This window comes from Vombatus ursinus, unplaced genomic scaffold, assembly GCF_900497805.2.
Source record: "Vombatus ursinus unplaced genomic scaffold, bare-nosed wombat genome assembly UNPS02014841.1, whole genome shotgun sequence".
Classification (NCBI taxonomy): domain Eukaryota; kingdom Metazoa; phylum Chordata; class Mammalia; order Diprotodontia; family Vombatidae; genus Vombatus; species Vombatus ursinus.
In genome coordinates, this window is record NW_020954619.1 from 27,751,104 (window position 1) to 27,778,056 (window position 26,953).

The following is a 26,953-nucleotide window of genomic DNA, read 5'->3' on the forward strand; positions in this document are numbered from 1 at the left end:
TTACGATGGGGGGGGGGAGGCTTCCTTTTTTTTTTTCTTTTTTAAGTGTTGCATTAAACAGATAGATTGCCCTGAGAGCAAATAATTTGGGCTTTTAAAACATTAGGTTTGCCTGACAGATTCTGGTCACTGGCAGAGAAGTACCTATAATTCACCCCAGTAATTATAAGACCATAAATGTTCTTGTTAATTTGTGGATATCAGGATCTAGATCTGAATCCCAAGTCACAGATTGGAATCTGGTACTAAGCAAAATTGTTAAGTATTAAAGATTTGTCTTTGGCACTTCTTTCTGTACTCAGCCTGCCCAAATCATAAATCCTTCCCAGGTACTATTCTATTTCATTGGGGTTGTATTCTCTGATCTGGAACTCACACACTGCCCTTTGTTATTTAAAAATGTATGTATTTTTTTCATCTTGCCCACCTTAAGATTTATGTATTCAGTTTTTCATTGGCTTAGGGTTCAAGATATGAATAATGAATAACTTAATAAATAATCTACATTACCATGTTCATTTTAATGGTGAGTTTCTAATAATTACTTAAATGGTAGGAATATCAGGAGGATGAAGGAAATGATTTTCCTTTCAATATTCCTGGAATACTACTAATATTCTTCCTCAAAGTTCAGGTCTGGTCATATCACTTTCCTTACTCAGTAAACTCCAGTGGCTCCTTATCACCTCTAGAATAAAATATAAAATCCTTCATTTGATGTTCAGAGCCCTTGATAATATGGCCCTCTATGACCTTTCCAATCGTCTTACACCTTATGACCCCCTCACAGATTCTGTGACAATGACCCCCCTGTTCTTTCTCCTACAAGACACTCTATATCCCAACTCGGAGTATTTTATTTGTCCTCCTTTCCATGTCTAGAATTCTTTCCTTCCTCATTTCAGTCTCCTATTATCCTTGACTTCCTTCAAGTCCAAGTTAAAACTCTGTCTCCTGTTTTGAGTGCTTTCCCTCTGTTCATTATCTCCCATTCATTCTATATATACCTTGTTTGTACATAGTTAATTAGGTGTTACCACCCCCATTAGAGTATGAGCTCCTTGAGAGCAAGCACTGTCTTTTTTTCATTTCTCGTGTATCCCCAATATTTAGCACAGTACCTGGCACATAGGAGGTACATAATAAATGTTTGCTGACTGAGAGTCAGGAAGACCTTAGTCAAAAATCACGCCTCAGACACTTACTAGCTATGTGACTCTGGTCAAATCACTTTAAATCTTTCAATTTGTCTCAGTTTCCTCAGTTGCAAAACTTCTTTTCTTCAGTTGTGTCCAACTTTATGTGACACCATTTGAGTTTTTCTTAGCAAAGATAGTGGAGTGGTTTACCATTTCCTTCTCTAGCTCATTTTACATATGAGGAAACTGACTCAAACAAAGTAAAGTTGCTTGCCCAGGGTCACAGAGCTAGTAAGCGTCTGAAGCCAGATTTGAACTCATAAAGATGAGTTTTCCTGATTCCAAGCCCACTGCACCACCCAGCTGCCCTAATAATCTGCAAAAAGGGGATAATAATAGCATTTATTTCATAGAGTTTTTGTCTGGTTTATACGGGATATTATATAAATCACTTTGTAAATCTTAAATCACTATATAAATTCTATTATTAATTATCACAAATCAATTCTTATTTGATATCAAATTGAATTTACATTTACACATATTCTAAATCTGACAAATTACTTGTGAGTAGTTTTTGTAATAACATATGGAACTTACCCTAGGCTCTTAAGTTTCATGGTACTTTGGAAAGTTAATAATAAAAATTACATTATGTTCTTCATACCTGCCCCTTCTGGTTTTGTAGAGCTAAATAAAAAGGTCATCTGGGGAAACATAAGAGAAGAAAATCTTTCCCTACATCTTTCCTTGATTCTCTGTCAAAACTGGAATTATGTCCAGGTTAAGCAAACACTGACCTTCACTTAGTGGATGACCCACAAAACACTTAGGCATTAGCACTTGCCTGCTTATTTATATGATCAAGAAGGAAAGTTTTAAAATGCCTGACTATCTAGCTACAAAAGAAGCTACAGATATTGGGGTAGATATGTCAGTGGAGAGGTCAGTGCAACTTTGTGAAAATACGTACCCCATCTCCAATATTTGGTGTGAGGGTACAACTGATCTTTTCTGTGACAAAGGCCCAGGAGCTAACGTTCTCATTTATTGCTGTTCAGTTGTTTTCAGTCCAACTCTTTATGACCCCATTTGGGGTTTTCTTGGCAAAGATACTGGAGTGGTTTGCTATTTCCTTCTCCAGCTAATTTTACAGATGAGGAAACTGAGACAGAGTTAAGTGGCTTGCCCAGGGTAACAGAGCTACTGAGTGTCTGAGGCCAGATTTGAATTTAGGAAGATAAATCTTCCTGTTTCAAGGCCTGGCACTCTATCCACTGCATCACTTAGCAGCCCTGACATTCCCACACCCACTCACTTTTATGTATTCCGTTCAATACCAAGAGACACTAGGGAAGACTCCAACCTATCTCTGTGGTACTCAGAGAGCTGCTGCCCCTGTCCCCTAGATCTTTCCCTTTCTGTCCTGCCTACTGGAATGTGTTCTCCCTTCAGGGCACATTTCTTTGGACTCTAACCACAAGAAATTTGCATCATGAGTTGGCCACAAAACATGGCTTTAGTTCATTTAAACAGTTTATTCAATCATACTCATAGAACAAATGGAAATGACATATGTATAACATACAAATAAAAATATACATATATTCTACAATACATATACAATTTAAATAACTATATGCAAACAAGATATCATGCATATATATATACACATACATATATGATAAATTGAGATAATCAACAGAGGGAAGGCACTAGAATTAAGAAGCATCAGGAAAGGTTTATGTATGTGTGTATACATATATATGCATACATACATATAAACTACAATGTAAGTCCCAAACCAACAGTCTCACAGTTATTTAGAATAAGCTGCTCTCTTAGCCACTACCAACAGGAACCAGCAAATGTACTCAGTGCTCACTTTAGCATAAAAGATCGAAGTCCAATCAGACCAAGGGACTGAACTCATGCTTTGAAAGGGAAGCTAGGATTCTAGGAGGAGCAGGTGATAATGAGTGGATTCAAGAAATAGGGGACCACCTGTGTAAAGAAACTAGGATGGGAGAAGGAATTTCAGGTAAGTCAAGTAAGTCAAAGCAGGCCAGTGTACCTGGCACAGTGAGCAAATGATAGGGATTAAAATGAAGCAAGACTGGAAAAGTAAGTGGGAGCCAGATTGTAGAAGCTGTGATACTGGGAATTTTGTGTTTTGTCCTATCAGACATATAAAATTAATTTCTTTTCTCCTTTAAAAATATATTTGTATTACTAATTTTATAAACAACATAAATGATTGACAGTAGGAAGAGAAGGCCAGCCTCAGAAACAGAACAACTTGGGCCTAAGACCCACACCTGACATATACTGGCTGAACGACTTTGGGCAAGTCACTTAAAATCTCAGTGTCCTCAGAAACTTTCTAAAAATAGAAATTGCAGTACGCGTGCTCAACTACAATAATAAAGAGAGTCTCCTCAATGGAAGTTCCCTATACCAATGAAATCACAGGTCCTTTACAAATGTGTGTGTGTGTGTGTGTGTGTGTGTGTGTGTGTGTGTGTGTGTGTGTGTGTGTGTTTAGAGATTGGCTCTGTGGCATAGAGAACTCCCAGTGAGGAAACCCTTTCTGAATCTCTTGACCAATGAAGATTGACTATTGCTCTAAACTATAGTTTGGGGGCAGCTAGGTGGCACAGTGGATAGAGTACTGGCCCTGGAGTCAGGAGGAACTGAGTTCAAATCCGGCCTCAGACACTTGACCCTCACTAGCTGTGTAACCGTGGGCAAGTCACTTAACCCCATTGCCTAGCCAAAAATAAATAAATAAATAAATAAAATATAGTATCCTGAAGATACTAACAAGTTAAGTGACCTGGGGTCATACAGCCAGAATGTGTCACCTATGAAATCTGAACCCAGGTTTCTTTGATTCTCAGGCTATCTCTCTAACCACTGTCTCATGTTTCCTCTCTTATAATCTGTCCATTCCTTTTGAAATTAAAAAAGAGAAAAAAATATGTTTAATATGAATGTATAAGTAGAGCCTATATCAGATTGCACACCATCTTGGGGAAGGGGGAGGAGAAGGAGGGGGAGAAAATTTAAAACTCAAAATCTTATGGAAGTGAATGTTGAAAAAAAATTAATTTTAAAAAGAGAAAAAAAAGATGTACTTATGGTGGATGAGTAGGTAGCACTGTGGCAAAAAACCCTTTATTGATTATCTTTAAATGATTCCTGATTATATTTTGACCCCTATGCCTTTGCTAAAGGCAATAAATAGAGGGAAAATGCGTCATTTATTGTGAGGAAAAGTATGGTTGTGTTTTCATATAGATTATACATTTTTCCTCCTAGAAAGCTGTTTTATGTTGTCTCTTTTTGTTCCAAAGCCTTTCCCATCATCCCATCAGGGAATCACAGATTTCAAAGGGATATTTTCTTCTTATGTGACTTTGGGTAAATCACTTAACCTCTCTAGCCCTCAGATTCCTAATTGAAAGAATGAGAAGGTATGGATTTGATGGTTTCCAAAGTCCTTTTTAGGTCATACTCTATAATCTTCAGTAAAGGGTTGTATGTGGAATGGGGAAGTAGATATAGTTATACATAGGAGGTGATTTCCAATAAGCAAAAGCTTCAGCTCTATGACCAAACTAATGAGAATTCTGCCTAATTTAATCCTTACTCCCTCATTGCTCTTTTTCATATAGCTAACCAAATATAGAGTTCTTCACCATACTAAAGACTACCTAACCTAGTTTCTAACAAGTAGAAATATAAGAAATTAAAATAGAATTCCTTCTACCTGGAATTGTGAAACCCCACCCCATCAAAATGGCAATGAGATCAATCATATAATTCATTTGAAAGAAGATCCTAGGTTTATTAATTTCTAATAAAATTTGAAGTAGAAATATATATATGATGAGGCCAAAGTTTGCAAGAGAAGAAACATGTGCATGGCTACATGAAGAAAAATACAAGTAGACAAAAGTATAGGCTACAACTTACAAGGAAAATGGGATATAGCAGCAAAGATAGTCTTTTTCAGTCTCATTGAACTGGTTTTGCTGGAGTGTATCAAGACTCCTGGTTAGACAGAGAGAACAAGAAAATCTACAAAAGGCCAGCCCTTAGAAAGATTGAAAACTAAGAGTGATAGAGACAGAGTTCAAGAGACAGACAGAGGAAGAAAATGCTGCCTATTAGAAACTCAAAGAAAATGAACTTATCCCCATTCTTCAATCTTGCCTTCAGGAAATTAAAAAAAGAGAAAAAAAAGTAAGAACAATCCTATTCCAAGTTCCTTACTAAGCTAATAAAATAGGTTGAATGAAAACAAATGCAAGGAAATTATGATTTTACTTGGTTTCCACTTGTATCAGGTTTAAGAGTTAAACAGGTTAAATAGCATCATCCTTTTGGGGATCTGGTCCTGCCTGGATTTGGCTTCCTATTGCCTGAGGATACCATCTTATCCTGGTGGAAGGATGCAGGGTGGAGTGGAGGGATCTACATTATCTGTCTATCTATCTATCTATCTATCTATCTATCTATCTATCTATCTATCTATCTATCTATCTATCTATCTAGTTACTTATCTGTATCTAATATATCTATATTATTCACTCTCTCTTTATGGATATTCCTGTTTTTACAAAGTTGTGCTTGCCTAGGAGTAAAATATCAGAACTCTTCCTTTGCTTTTGGGATATGCAAATGGTTTTGGCACCTGCTTTTTATTTTCTTTCTCCTGTTCCTCCACTGTGGTGAAGAAGAGATATATATATATATACCTTGTCCTATAGAAATCAATACTTTTCCCCAAATCTCTACCTATAGGCATCATTAATTTCAGTGAATCTTTACCCACACTTATCATTAATCATACTGGGCAATGATTTGGAAGCTCTGTTTTTCTTCTATTTCGAAGGGGAAACACATTCATTCATAACTACTAACAACAATGGTAATCAATTTGGGAACAAATCATAAGAAAACAGCTGTCTGTAACAGAGAAAAGACTCAATCAATCAATAAACAAGTAAAAGCTCCATCCTTTCATGTGACAAAGAGGAACCAGAAAGACATCCATTGGCTTAGCAGGTATATGCTACTTTGGTTGAATGGAGGTGGGGTAAAGTAAAACTCCCTCCGGCTGCTCTGCAATCTCACTAGTATTCACATCAGTTCTTAGCTTAGTGAAAGGGCTAGTCTTCAGCCTCTTACTTCCATCCTTGGTAATAGGAGTTTGCAGGGTTGTGACTGAAGGGGACATTGGAGCTAACACTAACCAATCAGGCATTGCCTGCTGAGCTTCCTTTCTTGTGGTGTAAACCAACAAGATGAAAGATCTTCCTCCTCTACTCTAGTTTCTTTCTCCCAGAGGCCTCCAAAAACACTGCCAGAAAGTCAAGTTCAAAGAAATCACCAAACTACTGAACCCTGATATGGCCTCTGCTTGAGTTTTCCATATGCATAACAGAGCTCACAATGTAGATGTATATTAATAAGACCTGTCTTTTCTACTCAGTTTTATGCATTTTTGCCCTGAAATACAAACTGCATAAAATATCATTGGTATCCTCCTGTTTTCACAAGGTAAGGAGAAATTAGTAGGGTTCTTCCAATATGTCTCTTTCTGCTCTGAATGGGGTTTGTAGACATTTATTTCTTTTAAACATAAGCAAGTTAGCTAGCTATATGAAAGTTATAACAGCTAAATAAGTTCTTTGTGGTCCTGGAGAACTTATTGTGGGAAGAAGAAAGTGTACCTTATGGGGACATTTGTGGACTGTGTTCTGCCTGATGTTGTCTGCCGATTGTTGTTTGACATTGAGTAGTTTTTTCTGGCCTTAGTTTCCTTCAAATCTGGGTAGGGTTGGCTGCAGATTTGTCAATTTATTTGATATATATTTACATGATCATCAAAGGCTTCAATAATTAGGCCTGTGTTTAACAGGAGGACTGCCCCTTTTAAGAACAAAAATCATTGGGACTCTCAGAGGAAGCCTGCCATTTTCTTTATGAGATTACCATGCCAATCTTCCCCACTCCTAGACACTTAGATCAAATTCCAAATTCAGATGAGCTCCTTCAGAGCCATGATTATGTTTTTATTTTGTTTCTCATGGACACTCCAGATGGCAACACCAGGTATTTGTATTTTTCTTATATTCCTATCCTATTTCGTGGTATGATAGTTTCTCTTTTTTTAAATTTTGGAGAATAAAAGTCATGAAATTATCATTGAATAAGACATTTTCTGTCAAATGTTATAGTTATTTGTGCATATGTCCCATCCCCTTAATAAACTGAAAGCCACTGCAATAGTATATAATATACCAATCAGCCCCCTATCCAAGCTTCCTATCTTTCTCAGTGCCTGGCATAATGTTCTAGACACAGTAGGCAATTAAAAATGTTTGTTGATTTTGAATGGTTGTATGATTTTGCCAATATCCCATTTGATGAGCATTATTTTATTTTTAATAACTCCTTTTTCATCAGAGGCTTAGGACATTATGAAGAAAATTGAGAAATTAATTCACCCTTGATTTAATTTTCTTCTAGTCTTGGTCTGTTATAATGACCTTACAACTAAGTCCCTATTAGTTCAAATAATGAATCTCATAAAGTAGTCGCATTATTTGAAGTTTATAATTATATGTAAAATATAGTCATTGCTTCCAGTCTAATGGATATATTAAGTGCAAATTCAAATAATGCAACAACTTAACTGTATTCATTATTCATACCAATTAAGACCTGGCTATATATTAACAAAATTTTACTTTAGTAAAATTTGGCCTCCTCAAAAGAAGGAAGAGTCTCTTTGCTTTGTAAAGAATCATTCCTCTTTTTTCCAATTTAACAAGAAGATTGTGTCTACTTTAAAACAGATTTTTTAATTACCATTAATGTTGTTTTATTACTATTTATTAGCGCAATCACAATAATCCCACTCTTTAACCAGATTGGTTGTAGGGTATATTTTTTAGCCATAGTAATTCATAAAGACTATCATGTCAGCAAAATAATTACCCACACTCAAAATCCAAGTTCTTTGTTTGACCTTGAGGCACTGCTTCTGGGTAACCTGGGGCTAGGGCAATCTCCCATATACAGGCATAAAATGTGATTTGAGGTTAGTCTTAGGGATATCAATTCTAATGAAAAGAGTTAGGCTCTCTGTTCTCATGCATATTGGTTCATTAAATCCCTTAACATCACCCCCAGAGATAACTTAACTAATTGTTCACATCTAGAGTCACCCCAGAAAGAGGGAATATGGAAGTGTTGGTGTTCAATATGCAATATGAATAAAGTAAGAGAGAAGTAATTTATTCCTACAAGCACATAAAATGCCAAACATAAAGATTCACAAGTGTGCATTAACAAAATAAAATTGAGTAACTTATAATTCCTGGTATAATCTGCAGGGACAATATTTAAAAGGCATCAGAGCATAAAGTAGATTGTGATATTACTGATAAGGCATTTAATATTTCACCTTGGTTTTTCATATTTTCTTTACCACATACACAAACCTTCACTGAATCTTGTGCTTACCAATTTCAGCAGTCAGTAATTCCTGCATCTGCTAAAACTAACTCCTCCTGTATCTACTATAGCCAGCTACTCCTCTCATTGGACTCATTACTATCTTTGAACTTATAGGATCTTCTCTGACACTAGACACATCAGCTTTTAGAACTGTGTTCACCTGTTCAGAAAAGAAAACATTAATAGAAAAAAGCAGCTAGGGGAAGGTATCTATATTCCATATAGGAAGGAGGGTGGAGGAGGTGACCCCTGAATATACTTGATTTACTGAATTATTGTTTTCTTATAAATGCAACAATATGCCTTATTGTTGAACAGATCCTAATAGTTACATCATTTTGTAATTAATTGAAATCAAATGCTTGTGTTGAAAGCATTTATAGAATGCTTTAGAGTTGCGAAGCAATGTACAAATATTTTATTTTATACTCATATTAACCCTAGCAGGTAGGTGTTCTTCCATTTCATTGCCATTAGTTCATTCCTCTTTGTGACCAGTAAATTCATATTAAAAAATTAAAATAAAGTTAGCTTTGAGATTGCCCATGGAAGTTGTACATAATCTGGTTAAATTAGAAATTGAGAGAGAGAAAAAATACCTTTTATGCATACTGATATTCCACTTGCTTAATATATTTTAAGCACAAGTTATTCTTTTACATAGTATTTTTTCAACCTGAATTACAAGGTGAAATATTCTTACTTAAGAAAATAATGAGAAAGGGAGGAAAAAATACTTGCTGAAGTCTAATAAAAATGGTAAGTACTGTCAACCAATGTTTTGTCAAAATAAGTTTTTTTTTAAATAAATACTATTTATATTAGCTTTGACTACCATACTCTTCTATGGTAATTGTGTTTATTCTTTATTGGAACAGGGCATCCTTAACTAGAAGAATGTAAATTGTGAAGACTCATAAGACATTTAGACCCCATTAAAGGTCCATTGTCTTGCCAGCTCAACACAGCATGTAGAACATGAGGACATGAACTGACTAGTACAATTATGTTAATTGTAATCAGCCCAACACTTTTCATTAAAACTTAATTACCATTTAATCATGCATTAAAAAAGAGAAAATGGAGTTCAGCATACAATACTGACCTTTATTCTGGGGGTTAAATACACTTATGCTACATGTTGCATACCAAGATTGTCAAGTAGCACATTTCCTTGGAAACAAAGGATAGAAGTAAAAAATAGTATAATGCTTTGTTTTGTTTTTTCTTATAAACGCAGAATACTTTTGTAGTGCTGGACTTGGAGAATCAATATCGCTTTAAAAAAAGAAATCAACATCCTGGTACTAATGCAACATCTGTACCCACTATTATTATTTTTTTACTTTATTGAATTACAAGGTTGATGGTTATGTTTTTAGTAAAAGAATATTGCAGGCAAAATAGGGGAATGTGCTTGATGAATGTAAGGCATTCAGGGAGATGTCAGAACTGCCAGCTGCCAGACTGAGTGGCCAGGAAGTAAAAGAAGGAACTAGGATGCCCAGTGTCTTTAGTGGAGTAGTTCTGAGCCATAAAATTGGTACCTTCTGGCTCAAAACAATTTGATCAGTTTCTATGAGTCCCCTCAGAAGGGGTAGGGGGTGTGCCAGTGCAGCTGGGAGGCAGCAATGGTTGATGGTGAAAGGGCTGCCAGCTGGCCAGGATTGTAAGAGATAGGTCAGGTACAGCTGTGTCCAGAAAGTGGGAGGAGGGAAAAGGAGAGAAAAGGGAAATAAGGAAGTCATTGTTTTACCTTTAAATGGGTTTTACACCCCTAGAAGTATACCCTTCCCATAAAATAGCCTTCAAGACCCAGTATATTACAGTCACATTTAAACTGTGAAAAAAAAAAGATTAAGCAGCAAGACTTTGATTTAAATCAAAATTAAATGCAACAGGTCCTAATTTTATGAACACTTGTTTTTGTAGAAATATGAATTTATGCATTTTTATAAAATAATTTAACACGGTGGTTAACCTCAAACAAAGGGATTTTCAAACTGCTTGGTGTAAATTATGAGAGACAGTATACTATAGGAGGAATACAGAAAATTTGGAATAAGAATATCTGAGCACTGGTTCTGGCTCTGCCCCTGTGCCCTTCGCCCTTCTTTTTTTTCTAAAATTAAAGTTTATTTTAATTTCACAAGGAAATCAGAATTTTCTGAATGATATGAAAGGCATGATTGAGAGAACTGTAACCTGCACTTTAAGCTGGCACTTAAGAAACTGTAGTGATTTACCTCTTGAAAGGTCAGAGCCTCCAAGAGCAGCCCTGGCTGGCTTTACCCACCAGGCCTGCCCATGGTTTTCCATGACATTTTGGGAAAACATACTTCAATAGGTTACATTCCACCTAATTTGGTTCAATACTGAATTAGCCAGATTCTGGCCCATGGCATTGAAAATATGTTAATTTGTCTCTATAGTATTTTGTAAACAAATGAGGTTATAAAAGTAGACATATAGGTCATTTTCTCTTAGCTTTCTTATTTGTAAAATGAGGTAATTGGACTAGATATCTGAGTTCCTTTTCAGATCTAAGTCATGATCCCTAACCTCCCAGGGTTCCAGTTTCCTCACTGGCAAAAGGATGTAATTGGGTCACATAATGTCTTCCATTTACATGGTGTAAATGCTACCACATATATTTTCTTATTTGATCCTTAAATCCTCTGGGATAGCTAAGGGAGATATAATTATTCCCATTGTACAAATGAAGAAACTAAAGCTTGGAGAGGTAAACAACTTGTTCTAGGTAGGATAGACAGTAAGATGAGACAGGATTAATTGATCTTTTTCCAATTCTATGAATTGTGGTTGTTTGATATCTGTTCCCTCTTAACAAGCAAACACCATGTAAAATTACTTGCCCTCTCTATACCTGATGTACCTCATCTGTAAAATTGCACAGTTGAACTAGATGCCCTCTAGCACAGCTAAGTGACACAGCAGATAGAGTGCTGTGCCTGGAATCAAGAAGACTTGTGACCAAATCCTGCCTCAGACACTTACCTGCTGTGTGACCTTAGGCAAGTCGCTTATCCTCTATTTGCCTTAGTTTCCTCAATTGTAAAATAAGGATAATAATAGCATCTACCGTTGTTGTAAGGATCAAATGTAATAATATTTTTTAAGCTCTTGGAAAGTGCCTGGCAGATAGCAGTTGCTTAAAAGGTGTTTGTTTCTTGCCTCCCTCCCTTCCTTCCTTTGTTCCTTCTTTTCTTCCTTCCTTTTCTAAATATATGATCTGATATAAACAGACACACTTAAATAAGTGTGAACTATTCTAAAAATTCACTAATTAAAATTTTTTTTTTTATTCTGAGGGATAAAAGCAACTAAGGTCAGAAAGATATCAAGACTTTTTTTATAGTAGAGAAATATAGTAGTTTCTAAGATTTCTGTTTTGGGGAGCAATTAAAAGAAAAAGTATTTTACTTGTGAGTAGTTGGGGACTGAATTTTCCATTACCATACATTCCATTACCATACCATTCTGTTACCATACATCCGACTGAACCAAATCTAGATCTTCTATCTCCAAATCTAGTTGTTAGGGTTTTTTCCTTCTATAGAAGGTTGCCTATTCTTAATAATAGCTACTCAGATGAGGAGTATAAAACTAGAACATTAATTTTTCATTTTTAATATCTACTTTTGCTTACATTGCTTCTTTCTATCAACCAATAAAAGTTATTAGAAAATAGTGAAAATGTGTCAATTATTATAGGTACAAAAATAGACAATACACACTTATTTAAAATGAATGATTTGCCTATTAAATATAAATATACTGGATAATAAATTTTAAATAATATGCAACCAAGATACAAAAAGGGCTACTTACTTAGATATTTCTAGAGTAATACAAGAAAAAAGGTAGGTTCTTTGATAATATGCTATTGACCAAAATGTAGACCATGCCCCTTCAAACACTGACCCTAAAAAGTAGACTTAATTTCAAGGTATCTTTTGCATAAGCATCTACGAAAAACTACAAATCACATTCCCCTACCAATGTTGATTTCTATTAAACTAACCTAGAAGATGCTTTAATTCAAAATGAGGGAATTTCATCAAAATAGAATAGAAAGCTAAATAACAAGGACAACCTTCCCATATGCAAAGATACTCTCCCACAGAGTGGGAAAGAAAGATGTGCAGCCTAGAAAACTTACTCTCCTATGGCTGTGCCCTAGCTGAAACATTTCTCTGATCTACCTACTACTCAACTCTCACCTGTGGCTCCAAGAAGCTGTGGAACGTACAGTGGCCACAGCCTGGTAAAACTGTCTTGGCAGACAGACAAAACCAGATTGAGGTTAACTGACAGGCCTCAGACTCATCAGTAAGTTTGGGATGTCTTCACATCTCCCCTCTCCTCGCCTCACTTAAATCCAATTCATATACAAGTCAAGACATCACTCTGTAATGTCATTGGTCCCCTTCAAAAATGAAGGACAAACAACGATATAGTCTATCATTGGTCCAGTTTGGTAGGACTTCATAGATATATGAAGATGAAAGGAACTTTATAGGTCATCTAAGCAAAACCATATCAGAACAAGAATCCTCTCCACTGTATCCATAATAGGTGATAATCTAGTCTTTGCCAAAAGACTTCTAATGTTGCTACCAAGTCAGTCCATTTTAATTTTAAACAGCCCTAATGACAGGTAGTTTCCCCTAACATTGAACTGAAACCTGCAGCCCTGCAATTTCTGCCTTTGTTTTTGTTTGTTTAAACTCTGGAAACAAGAACAAAAAAATATCTAACCTTTCTTCAGCTTTAATGGAGGAGCCTCCTGGAAAAAGAAAGGGGCAACGGCATCCCAACTCTAGCTTCCACCTTCCACTAATTGTTGTGACTGCTGGACACCTAAGTCGATCAGGGTTGCAGGACTCCTGGAATCTTTTGGCCTTGGCAGGCCAGCACAGATGAACCTACAGAATAATCATAGTTTCACTTGACTCAACAAAGTACAAGTCTGATGACAATGACTTCTACAACATAAAAACACAATCTTTGACAATAATCATAAAAAGTATTAGGCACAGAGGTATTTCTTCTAAAATATTGGCCGTAGAAGCATTCATTCTTTCTCTTTCATCCATACTGTCCCTGTGTCAGAAACCTTTAGATTAAATTAATATGGATATTATGAGTTTAGAATTACAGTTGAATATATGCTATTGAAATGCTATGCTTATGTGTAGCTTATACCATTGAAAGTTAATCATACTTGTCCAGTATAGTACACAGATCTTGATAGCAGTTGTCATTACTGGAAATGAGAGTTATATGGCAATGAAATCTTTCCAGTTCCCTATTAAAATCCAACTCAAGGCTGTTGTCATTTGTCCTTCATTTTTGAAGAAGACCCATGACATCACAATGTTGGAATCGGGATCCTGTGTGTTCAGCTGTGGCTGATCAGACCAATACAAGTTTGGAAGGCACTACCAGAGATCAGGCACAAATGGTTCATTAGAACATTTAGAGTGGAAGTAGCTCTGAATTTGCGCAGCTCATATTTCCTTTGTACTTCTAAAATCCTACTTTGCCTATGGAGTACAGCACCTTCTTTGATGCAGGTATGTCATGTTTGATGCTCCTATGCCAATGTTTCCCATATTTCACGGTCAGTACTAAAATTCTTCAGAGATGCTTTGAGAGTGGCCTTATACCACTTCTTCTGACCACCATGTGAGCACTTACCTTGTGCAAGTTCTCCATAAAAAAGTCTTTCAGGTAAGCATAATTTGGCATTTGAACTACGGGGCTATCCCATCAGAGTAGTGGTGTCTTCAATAAAGTTTGAATGCTTGGCAGTTCAGCTATAGACAGGAACTGAGTGTCTGGTACCTTACCTTGCCAGATAATCTTCAGGATCTTCCTGAGACAATTCAAGTGGAAGTAATTCACTTTTCTGTTGCGGCCCTGATAGACTATCCAGGGTTCACAGGCATGCAACTGTGTACTTAGCACAATGCCTTTGTAGACCTTCAGTTTTGTATGAAAGCCTTATACCTCTTCTCTCCCGTACTTTCTTTTGGAGTCTTCCAAATGGCAATAGCTATGGCAATATAGGCATAAACCTCATCATCTACGTGGACAGCCTTGAAGAGTATATTGCCAAGGTGAGTGAACTTATCCACAATATTCTCTATTTACTGTGACCAATGGTTCCATGTATCAATGATGTGGTCCTGGCTGGTGGAGGACATCTGTTTTCTTTGTGTTCATTGTCAGGCCAAAATTAGTACAGGCAGCTAGGAATCAATCCATTCTCTGCTGCATCTCAGTTTCAGAGGCTGCATTGAGTGCACCATTATCTTTGAGCTAAAGACGCACACCAACTCCCCCTCCACTTTGGTCTTGGCTTGTCGTCTTTTCAAGTAAAATAGTTTACCATCAGTGTGGAAGGTGATCTTGATCCCCTTTTTGTCCTTGTTAAGGCATCTGAAAACACTGTGGAAAACATCATTCTAAAGGGCATGAGAGCAAACATGCAACCGTGCTTCACTATGTTGGTGCCTGGGAAAGCACAAGAGCTTTGCCATTCATCAAGAACTTGTGTGAGCACACCATCATGAAACTTGTCTACAATGCTGATGAACTTCTCTGAGCAACCAAATTTCACCATGATTTTCCAGAGGCCCTTATGACTGACAGTATTAAAGGCCTTGGTCAGATTGACAGACATTTTATACAGACCTCTGTTCTTCTCCTGGCATTTCTCCTGGAGTTGTTAGGCAGCAAATACCATGTTGACCTTTCTATACCCCTTTCTAAAGTGGCAGGTGACCATCTCCCATATAATTATTAGATGATTAAAGAGGATTCTGGCAAGGATCTTCCTACAATGACTAGGAGACAGATCCCCCTGTAGTTGTCACAGAGCAACCTGTTTCCTTTTCCCTTATAGAGATGGACAATGGAGGCATCTTTAAGCTTTTGAGGGATAACTTCCTCTTGCCATATAATCAGGAAGATTTCAGTCAGCTTCTGTATGAGCAATGGATCCCCTGCCTTATAAATCTCTGCTGTAATGGAATCAGCACCAGGTCCTTTGGCATTTGAAAGAAGCTTGATGACATTCAGTACCTCTTCTTCAGTTGGGTGTTCGGCTACAACCCGAGGCAAATGATCAATGGTTTCAACATTGGTTGCTGATAGTCTATTACAAACACTATGGAAATGTTCAGCCCATTTCTCCAGGATCATGTCCTTGTCACTGATCAGTGTAACTCCATCAGTACTGAGTAGTTGAAATGCACCAGAGGTCTTTGGCCCATAGTCTTCAGGGCATCATAGAAGCCCTTGGGATTTTTTCTGTCATTTTAGGATTGATTCTCATCTACCTACTTGAGGAGCCAAGAATCCTGTGTCTCTCTAAGCTTCACTTGCACTTAGAGTTAAATGTTGCCTTCTTGGGGACTAATGAGCTATCCTACTGATAAATCCTTAGAATTCTGGTTTCTTTACCAGATTCTGAATTTCCCCATTGAATGGCCTGTATTTAATAAATACTAATTGAATTGAATTGGTCATTGCACAGAATTTTATTTATCTTTCTCATTGAGAGGCAGAAATGTAACTATTAAATTGACTAGTAAAATGAACTGGAATGTTGTGAATGAATTTGGGGACACTGCTGAATTTAATGGTTTAATCTTAATTGTAGGTTTAGAGTCAGTAAAATCTCCCTTGAACCTCAGATTCAAAGAACTCTTTTTTTTTAACTGCTGGACAAAGTAATCTTAACACTTTTTCTTGGACTGATCTACCAATTCCACTTATAGGTTCAAAGAGCTTCTAATGAAATTTTGAATATTGTTTTGAATCTTCAAAGTAACAACATGCTTGGATGTTGACCTCTGTAAGCAGCAATTCTCTATAATAAAGCTTGGTTGACATGATGAAAATGAGATTATAGATTCAAATTTGGTTTCTCAACTTTAATGTTTTGGGGTGTGTTTTAAAAAAATCCATCCTAATTAAAATGGGGAGAGGTAGTGATTAGTCTAGTACACAATGCAAATTAGTAAAAGTAATTAAGACTGGTTATTATGGTTATGAATAATAATTTTTCACATTTGTATGGCATTTAAAAGTTTAAAGAACACTTTCTTCTTAACTCCATGAGAAAGTTACTTTGGTTATTATGATCACCATATTACAAATGAGGAAATCAACCCTCAGAGTTTACAATTCGTGGACCATCACATGGCTTAGAAGTGCTAGAGCCATCATCATTCATATCTATCTGCTGATTGCAGGTCCATCGTACTGCTCACTATACCACACTGCTTCCCATTAAAAGCCCTTACATTTTTATGATAATGTATACTTTACAAAGTATTTTTATGTATTTACCTCATTTTGATAAAAATGAGTTGCTTCTCTCATTACTCTAGATTCCAAATAAATGTTTAAATTTGGAAAAATTTCACTCTGCTAGGTAAGTTTTGACTTCATCTTGGTTGGGCCATTTCTAAACCATGCCATTTGCACTCTGGCCCTCTGCTACCCACTGTCCCACTGAGACTCTGCCCTGGAACCCTGGGCTCTGATAGATGAGTTCTCACTATATTTTGCCAATTATTTATCCCTGTCCAACTAATTTGCCTTACTCCCACTTTCCAACTTTAGTGGCTCTTTGTGTGTGGTCTTGTGGCAAATTAGAACATAAGTTCCTTGAGGCCAGGGACTATCTTCCTTGGTTTGTTTGTATCCCTAGTATACTTACAAATTACTTGGCATATAAGAAATGTTTAATGATTTTTTTTATGTATTTGTTGCCATTTCTGAAATTTTATTGCCTACTGTGTGAAAACTCAGAAGCAGCATTGTCAACATTGTGGCCTGCCACAGAGGTCAATGAACAGCCTCCTCATTCAATACGATAATGTCTTGAGAGAAGTCCAAGAAACTGATATGTTGCAGTTGCCCTACTCCTTGCAACCCCAGCTGTTATCACTCCTGTTCAAAACTGGATAGTTCTTTCACTAGACATTTTTACCTTAAATATACTTGTGGAAGAACCAGTACAGTAAGCTATCATTCATTCTAGCTATGCAAGCAAGAAATTATTATAGCTCTGTTCCCCATCACACACTTGTCTTATAGAATATAAGCTCTTTTGAGAGCAAACAATTTCATTTTTATCTCTGTAGCTTCTTCAATTAGCACAATATTGGGCAAGTAATAGGCCCTTGTACTAAATAGATGCTTGGTGGATTTAAATGAAATACTTTCCCATTGATAGGATAACTTTTTGGAATTGGTAATTCATAAACTGAAGTAAAGAATAAGAAGGAACATTAAAATTGAGGAATTCCAGAATAAACTTTAACTGAAAATCAACAACAGTAATTAGCATGAGGCATATATCTGTGGAATCCAGCCTGAGTTTTGTATTTGAAGGCAAAGTGATCATACCTCACTAAAATGGAATTATTTTAGATCTATACTGAGATTTCTTAGCTCAGTAAATTCTAGTGGCACATTTAAATGATCATTAAGTACTTGATAAATGAGAGAACTATATTCTGTTGAAACACTCTGGAGCTATGATACCTCAAGGGGGTCAACTGAGTTCAGTGGCATTTCATTATGACAGCATGTTTTCACTAAGTCTGATAATTTACCAATCCTCAAGTCTATGAATTATATGTTTTAGCAGACAGAAAAAAGGGTTTTCATGTTCTAGGGGACCCTTAGCTTGTTCATCAAATGGGAAATCTTTTATTTACCTGAGTTCCTGGCTCATTGTGGCTCTCCAGCTCACTCATCCACAATTGCTTCCCAGCCCCAGTTTCAATGTGTAATCCCTATTAAGCTAATGGGTTCTCTAGGGAATAAATATATCTTTGCTACCTAATGTTGTTTCTGCAAAAACCTCTTTAGCAAGGACAAGGGGGAAGGGGTTTGGGTTTTTTGTTCGTTTTTTTCAATTTGTTTTGATTTGTTTCTATTTATTTATTTAATTATTTTTGCTGGGAATAAGGAGCTCAGATCCTGCCAGAAGGAAAAGTACTTTATCTAATTTCTTAAGTTTTGCATAAAAGTTTCATGAAGAAAGTTGTCTTTGTTTTTCAAGTTCCTACTCAAAAGTTTCTGACTTCTGTAGCTCCTAACAGGCATAGTTTTTCACTCTTTTGAACATTATGACCAAATATATGTTTTTTTCCTAATGGGAGACATTTCAGAAAATAAATGACCTCTTTTGTAAAGAAATCAAAGTCATATGGCATATTTAAAATGTATTTGTGTTTATGGAGTGTTTATGTATAGTTTTTTGTCAAAAATCTTCCATCCCCATACTTTTCAGGAGTTGACAAGTTCTCTACATCACAATGGTAACTGTATATCAGTTCACTAAATGTTGAGTTCTTGAAGTACTTTGACATTTGTGTAGGCAAAAATGTTAATGTTAAGACTTAAATCGTGTAGACACTTATAGAGATCAGATCCAATTACTGTATTTTTGAGACTAAGATTTTTCTTGATCTTTCTCAGTTTTGTTGTCAACCAATGATATAATGGGAAATAACATGGCATAGTGGGGAAAAGCAATGGATTTAGAAACAAAATACCTAGGTTTAAATCCTGGCTTGGTGATTTACTACCAATGTAACATTAGTCAAGTTACTTCAACTTCTCTGCATATGTGAAATGAGGGGGTTATAATAAATGAACTCTAAAAATCCCTTTCAAATCTAAATCCCATGAGTAACCTAGAAAATTTACCCTCTATTGGTTGTGGGGTGAGAAGACTTGGCTGTGTTTTAATCCATTAAACCCCCAAAGCTTATGTTGCAAGAAGCTATTAATTGCTAATACATTTCAGTTAAAGTCAAAAGTGTCTTTACCCTCAAGGAGTTTATATTCTGTGGGGGAAGAACACAAATTGCACCCAGAATAAGTAAATACAAGACAATCTGAGGAGGGAGAACAAACTAATAACTAGAGGAGCCAAGATTTTTTTTTTCTTTAAGTGGTGATATTCGAGTTGATATGAAGTGAGAATGGAGGCATTTCTTGTAATGGGGATAGCATGTGCAAAGGGAAAGAGTTGTGAGATGGTATGTCAAGTTCAGGGAACCACAAATAGGCCAGTTTGGCTAGAATGTGGATTACATAAAGAGGAGTAATGTGAAATAAATATAGAAAGTCTGGCTGGAACCAGATTATGAATTGTTTTAAATGAACATTATCAGTCATTTCATTCTTAGAACCTGAAAGATTTTATGCAACTTAAAAAAAATGGTTCTGTTCAGTGGCTGGACACAATACATTTATCCATTCAATCATGGCTGGACACAATACATTTATCCATTCAATCAATCAATCATTAAATATTTACTAAGCACCTTCAATGTCTCAGGCTCTATGCTAGGCCCTGGGGAATAGAATTATAGTGGTCTAAACAATCCCTGGTGGCAAGGATCCTGCCCTTCTAATGAGGAGAGACAGCATTCACAACAATGTACAACCAATGCAGTTCTTCCGAGAAAGGCATGTGCTCTGGTCCAGTGCCTATAGAGCTGAATCCAGGGTCAGGATCCAGAAATAAAACAATTTTGCCTTTTACCTACTTGATGGAAGTATTATGAGAGTTAATGAGATAATGCTTTTGAAATGTCGTAGGCATAATGGAAGGAAATTGCTCTGCAAATTCAAAGTATTATTGTTATTATTATTATGGCTTGAGAATATTAATAAAAGTATAATAAATCAGTTATTATCTGAGGTTTTGTATACTACTCCACAGTTAGTAAAACCCCCAGGCTGGAAAAGAACTGGAGTCCAACTTAACTGGGATGATATTCATCTTCTAAATACAATTTTATGGAATACAATGAGATAAGCAAGCCAGTGCCCACATTTTGAGGGATAGCTCCATTAGCTTGATCACAGACATAATGTTTCAACTACTTGCAAATTAAATACCCTATCTGCTGCAGAAATAACAAGCCAGATCGAACAACAGTTCATTTTTTCTGGATGCACCAAAATTGCATCATGATAGTATCACACTTTTAAGCTCAAGAAAGGGCTCTGAGGAGGTTTAAGTTAGGGAAACACTGGAAAAATCATCAACCCACTCTCAACAAGCACTACTCAAATGAATCAATCATAATTGCTCTTTATGGTGTGATAATCATTGATCAAGTTACATACACTTTTTTCTTATATCTATTTTGAGCAAGAAAATATACCTGAATGAGATTAACTAAATGAGATATGACACCACCCATTTTACAGAGAAGGTCAAGGATTTGTTATTTGAAACATGAAGTACAGAAAGAACATATTCAACTTAAAAATAAACACACAACCCTATATTTTCAAGCTTTAGGTGAGAATGAATATGTGTGTGTACACACACATCTATATATACATGTATACATATATGTATATGGTATGCATAAATGTGTACATATACACATATAGTACATATACAGAGATATTATGCATGTCAATATGTGATATTACTAATCAATTAGAGGAAGTCTTTGGATATAGAATTTAACTGATCACTGACAATCTTGGAGAAAACAGTTTCAGCAATTAGAAGCATATGTCTACATATAGACAATGGAAGTTTTCTATGGACAGGAAGACCTGAACTTTTTTATAGGCAATGAAGACTGATGGTGGAGAGGGGCTAAGCAAGAAAGAAAGGGAAAATAATTGATCAAGCTCCTAAAGGAAATGGAGTAGATGGCATCAAGGGTGTAATAAGGAGTTAGCTAAAAGGTAGGGCATCTCAACTTTTCTTCTGAGACTCAGGAGAAGAGAGATGAAGATACAGAAGAGAATTGAGGCACAGAGTAGGAGAGATAAGGGAATAGATGATAAAAGCATTTCTTAGTAAGTTCTGGGGATACAAAAAGGAAAAATACAAGACTCTCAGCTCATTATTAAGGAACTTGCATTTTAATATGGAAGACAATACATATGGAAGAATTCAGATGGAAGTTAGAGAGGTCTCATAGTCCTTTGGGTACAGCAGCAAAGCAGATAGTAATGCCTCTTTAATATCATTTCCACTGCTACAAACATGTTTCTGATGTTGAACTATTTGACGGTGCCAAGAACTTTAGTGGCAAGAACTTTCTTTTCTGGGTCTTCAGTAACTATGTTGGTAGCACCTGGAAGAACATTTGCCAGGCTGCATCTCCATAGGGGTTGCTTCCCATGATGATTAATGTGGGCATGGTACTGAAAGCACTGCTATTCCCAAGGTTCTTGGGCTCAGAGCTATCTCCTGAGCTATTTCCACTGGAGTCTGAAAGAAGTTAGTGGTCAAGATGGTGGTGTTGGTTCAACTTACTTGGAACATGCTTCATCATGTCTCTCCCTCAGAGTACCTAGCTGCTTTAAGTAGGCTAACACATCTGCCCTGTGAGCAAATGATGAGTTCAGATAGACTGACTCAATTTTCTCAGGGAAATTGAAGGATTTTTACTCTGATAGAAGAGTTTTTAAGGGAACCTTGAAAAGGATGATAATTTGGAACACCTGTTGGGGAAGGCGTGTGATTGAGTCAATTATAGAAGATTACTATGTGACAATGAAAATCAGGTTAAAATTAGATATCAAATTAGTAGTGGAACTCCTCAGCATGTTTGCATAATTTCCTCCAACAGCACTCACTGGGCCCAAAGTAGGAACCAGGAAGATGAATGTTGAGGATGACTCAACAATTAAGATTAAGGATTGGAAAGAGGAGACTTGAACTCAAAGTATTCAAGGATGGAGAACAATATATGTTTTAAATTGTTAATTATGTTGCCAAAACTATGAAAGGAGGAGAGGGAGACTGGAGAAGTGATGATGGACTAGGAGAATAAAGAAGGATGGAGATAATCAAGATTGTGGTGAGGATGAGGAATACAATTAGAAATAATGTGGCAAGGAAGATGGAAGGAAGAAAGGAAGGCAGAAAAGAAGGCAGAAAAGAAAGAATGAAAGAGATGGACAGACAGAAAGGAAGGAAGGAAGAAAAAAGAAAGAAAGAAAAAAAAAGGATGGAAGGAAATAAGCATTTATTAAGCACCAGATGTGTGCTAGGCATTATATTAAGTGTTTTACAAATAGTTATACATTTGATACTTATAATACCCCAGAGAAGTAGGTGCTATAATTATCCCCATCTTACAGTTGTGGAAACTGAAGCAACCAGAGGTTAGGTGACTTGTCCAGGGTCATATAGCTAGTAAGTATCTGAGGCCATATTGCAATTCAAGTCTTACTGACTTCAGGCTCAGCTGTTTATGGTCACAGGAGCTCTTCATCAGAAAGGAAATCTCACAGCTTTTCAAGGAAGAAGAAACAGAGAGTTTGATATGCATATTGAAGAGGAGGAGAGTAATTTGGAACAAGGATCTGGAAAAGATGAAGAAGAAACAGAACAATGGCAAGAGAAGGTTCTGAAAGTGGCAATATGAAGTACAGAGTGTGACCATTCCACTTCATAGGATGATCAATCAATCAGCATTTATTAATTGCTCACTATGAGCCAGGAACTGTGCTAGGCACTGAAGATATAAGGACAAAATTGAAACAGTTGTTTTCCTTAAGGAACTTAGATTTGATCAGAGAAGACAATGTGTGCATACATATATATCTTTAAATGCCTGTACATATATACATATATACACACATAGTCATACATATATTTATATATTCATTTATATTTAAATGCAATCAAATTCATATAAGCTGATGGGAAAGGGTACTAGTGCTTAGAAGGATTAGGGAAGATGTCATGTAGAAGATGGCTTCTGAATGGAGATTTTAAAGAAAATGAGATTCTAAAAGGCAGAGGTTAGGAGGGACTACATTAAAATAGTTTTGCTAATCCAAAGGAAAGGAACCAGGAGATGGAATGCTGCTTGTGAGAATCAGCAAGAAATGTTGAGTGGAATAATCAGCATTAGAGAAAGCAATTGGAGATAAAATATCTTCCAAAGAAAGACAGATTTCCTTCCCCGAGCTCTAGAAGATGGCCACTGTGTAAGGGAGAGATCTAGAGTGAAAGGAAGTTGTTAAAGACTGAGGAGGGACTCCAGTAGACCAACTTTGAGGCAATATGGTTTCACAAGTTAATATTCACAGGTGGATGCTTTATATACCTCAGTAGGAATGAATAGTTGTGAATTCCAAGCAACTGGCAATTCACTTCTGTTATTTACACTTCACAAAAGCCTCAAAGGTGTCTGTAGAAAGTGTTTTTACACATCTTTGCCCCAGGCTTTTATCAGCCTTATAAGTAATTGAGTAGCTGTTAATTCCAAATCTAACAGCTGTGCATACCTATCATTCACATTTCAAAAACATGTCAAAAATACCTTTAGTGAACATTTTTCCCCTCTGAAACTGTCTGTTTTCAAGAAATAAAAACAAAGTTTTTGGGTGCAGCCTAATGAGAGAAATTCTTGACTAGGACTTCCCATAGCTTAGCATCATCCTCAAACTAGATTCTTAGCTTATATTTTTAGACAGATTTACAGGTGTAAATTGGGATACAAACTGATTTACCCCCACTAAAAATAAAAAAAAATTAATGAAGAAACCAGTTCATAAGCAAATACTACTTGTTTATCCTAAAAAGATAATCCCACTTTTAAAAATTGCTTAAACATTTAACTCTACAAAACTACACATCCCAGTTTAGAAACTTACTTTTGAGTAAGTATTGCAATTTTAGGCAATGTAATTTTTATAATTCTCATTTTCTCTAAGAGATGTAGAAAGTGATATTGAGAGAAGTTGTGACTTGTCTAAGGTTGCACAGGTGGTAATTAGGAGAGCAAAGATTTAAACCAGGGTCTCAATTATAAATCTAATTAGTGTTCTTTCTGCTACTCTGAGCTTCTTCATCAAGACAATCTTTCATCATTACTTATGTTATTTTTTATGTATGATAGAAGTGTCTTTTTTTCTTTGAAACATTTAAGTGCTCATTATCTACTGTCTTACTATTATTTCATAGCTTCATAATTTTAAGTCTGAAAGGAACTCCATAGGTTATCTAGTCATTCCTCTTTAAGACACGAGGTAACAGAGCTTCAGAATAATAAAGTGTCTTGTCCAAATTCACAGAGATAGAAGAGCAAAGGTCAGACCCCAGATTTTGTCTCCAAATTAAGTGTTTTAGTTTTTTTGTTTTTCCCCCTGTATATTAGTTGTATCACAAAATTTTGGGGTTAAAAAGTTGTTATTCTAAAAAAACTAAAGAAATTGCCCTAATGTCAGGTATCAAGATGATGAAAATGATGCAGAACACATATATGTGTGTGCTGCTGGAGAATTTATCAACCCAGAGCTCCTAGGATCCTCCAGGAAAGAATTCCTTCCACCTTGGTCCATCAATAAATTTAGAAGCAGGGCTACAAGATAAGTTTAACATTAGCTGATGGTCATTTTACAGGTATATAGCCAGCCAAGGCATAAAGGGAGATACACACATAGTTGTTGTTTTTTTTTTTTTTTAATACAGCTTTAGGGCAACATTACAGTCACTTTCCTTACTTAGGAGATTAAATAGTTGGGATGGGATGGGGCAGGGCGGTTCAGGTAGAAGGGAAGGAGGAGTTGAGAGAGTATCCTTTGGTTTATAACTTGTTAACCTTTTCTAAAGAGTTGCCAAAGATCTGGTACATTCTAATGGGTACCTTTCTCTGTAGTTAATCTCACATACCTTCTTAGTGGGGCCTCAGTTCTCTAATTTACCATTAGAATATTGTAGAGGCCTCTTTCAAAAGAGAGATAATAAATTTACCCAGTTGTTGAATAAAATACAGAGTGAATGTCTGTTTATTTACCCAACCCTCTAGTTTCTTTTCTTTGACCTCTAAGGCTACTTTTTCTGGTTAGAAAATGTTTCTCCCAATCTCATACCATGAAGGTTTATCCATTTTCTCCAGAATATATATGTGTATGTTTATGCAGGGCAGCTAGAGGGGTCAGTAGATAGAGTGCTGGGACTAGAGACAGGAAGACCCCAGTTAAATCCAGACCTCGGACACTTAACTAGCTGTGTGACCCTGGGCAAATCACTTAACCTCTGTTTGCCTTAATCCACTGGAGAAGGAAATGGCAAACCAATCCAGCATCTTTGTCAAGAAAATCCCTTGGACAGTATGGTCCATGGGGTCATGGAAAGTAGGACTTGACTGAGCATATGAATATGCAGTATGTTTACTTAGCTGGTAAGGTTACAGTTTCAAAAGTAAGTCAAGGATACACAAGGCAAAATCAAATCCATGAACAATTGGAGTCAGGAGGTGGATCCCTGGTGCTGCTTTCTATTCCCCCTCAATGAGGCTAATTACCAGGTCCTAATCATTTCAGATAGCTGGAATTGAGTCTCAATAAGCCAAAGGAACACGAACCCCTCTCCCAGTGATTGTTTTTCTCCCCAAATGCTGGATCCTGGATCAGCCCAGGGTTTCACAGGCACTTCTCAAAACTGTCTGTATCTCTTAAGATATTTCTATTTTACTTTTTTTTACAACTTCTTTTTCTTCCTCCCACCTAGTTAAATTTCCCATTATTCCCATTGCTTTTAAGGTATTATTTATTTGTGTATAGCAATCAGATGTCAGTGGGAGTTGCTTTAGGATATGACCAAAGCGTACCACAGTTGCCTAAGCTGAGAAGGTTGGATTTATTTTTCTCAGTAATTCAATCTTCCTATTGTCACAAATCAAACATAATGGTTCTCTACTTTGGCAATAGGAATTCAAAATGTAACACAATTCTAGTTTAGGGATGATTATCCTTCCTGTATTTATGATCACAATATCATAATGATTAGACATTTACATTACAAAGTATTTTCTTTGGGACAAGCTGATTCTGGGCATTCATATTCCCTGAGGATTTTTCTTAATTCTAGTCTCTAAACAAACAGCATATTGTTATCCTCATGAATCAATGCAAACTTTATACTTACCGTTTTTTATTTTGTGAAAATGAAAAAAAAGGAAAGTGAGGAGAATTTTTAAATTTCATTTTCAATATAACATCATCACTGCAGTGTTGCTTCTCTTAACAATGCAGAAAATTATGAAACCATGTTTTGATTTGAACCTACCCTTTCCTAAAGTCTTAATTTCATACTAAACCATTCTTTCAAAACCATAATGGGTGAAGCAAAATGCTATAACTACAGCATTTTACTTGTTTTTCTTTAAAATTATTTTTAGGACTAGGAAGGAAAGAATGAATGAAGGAAGAAAGAGAAGATGGGAGGA

General features: G+C 36.2%; 1 protein-coding gene across 1 annotated transcript in view; it reads left to right on the forward strand.

Annotated features, from left to right (window-relative positions):
- Positions 1-26,953, forward strand: part of CSMD1 (CUB and Sushi multiple domains 1) — a 2,488,924-nt gene that overhangs the window by 2,024,592 nt on the left and 437,379 nt on the right. The gene's annotated exons all lie outside the window — the stretch shown is intronic.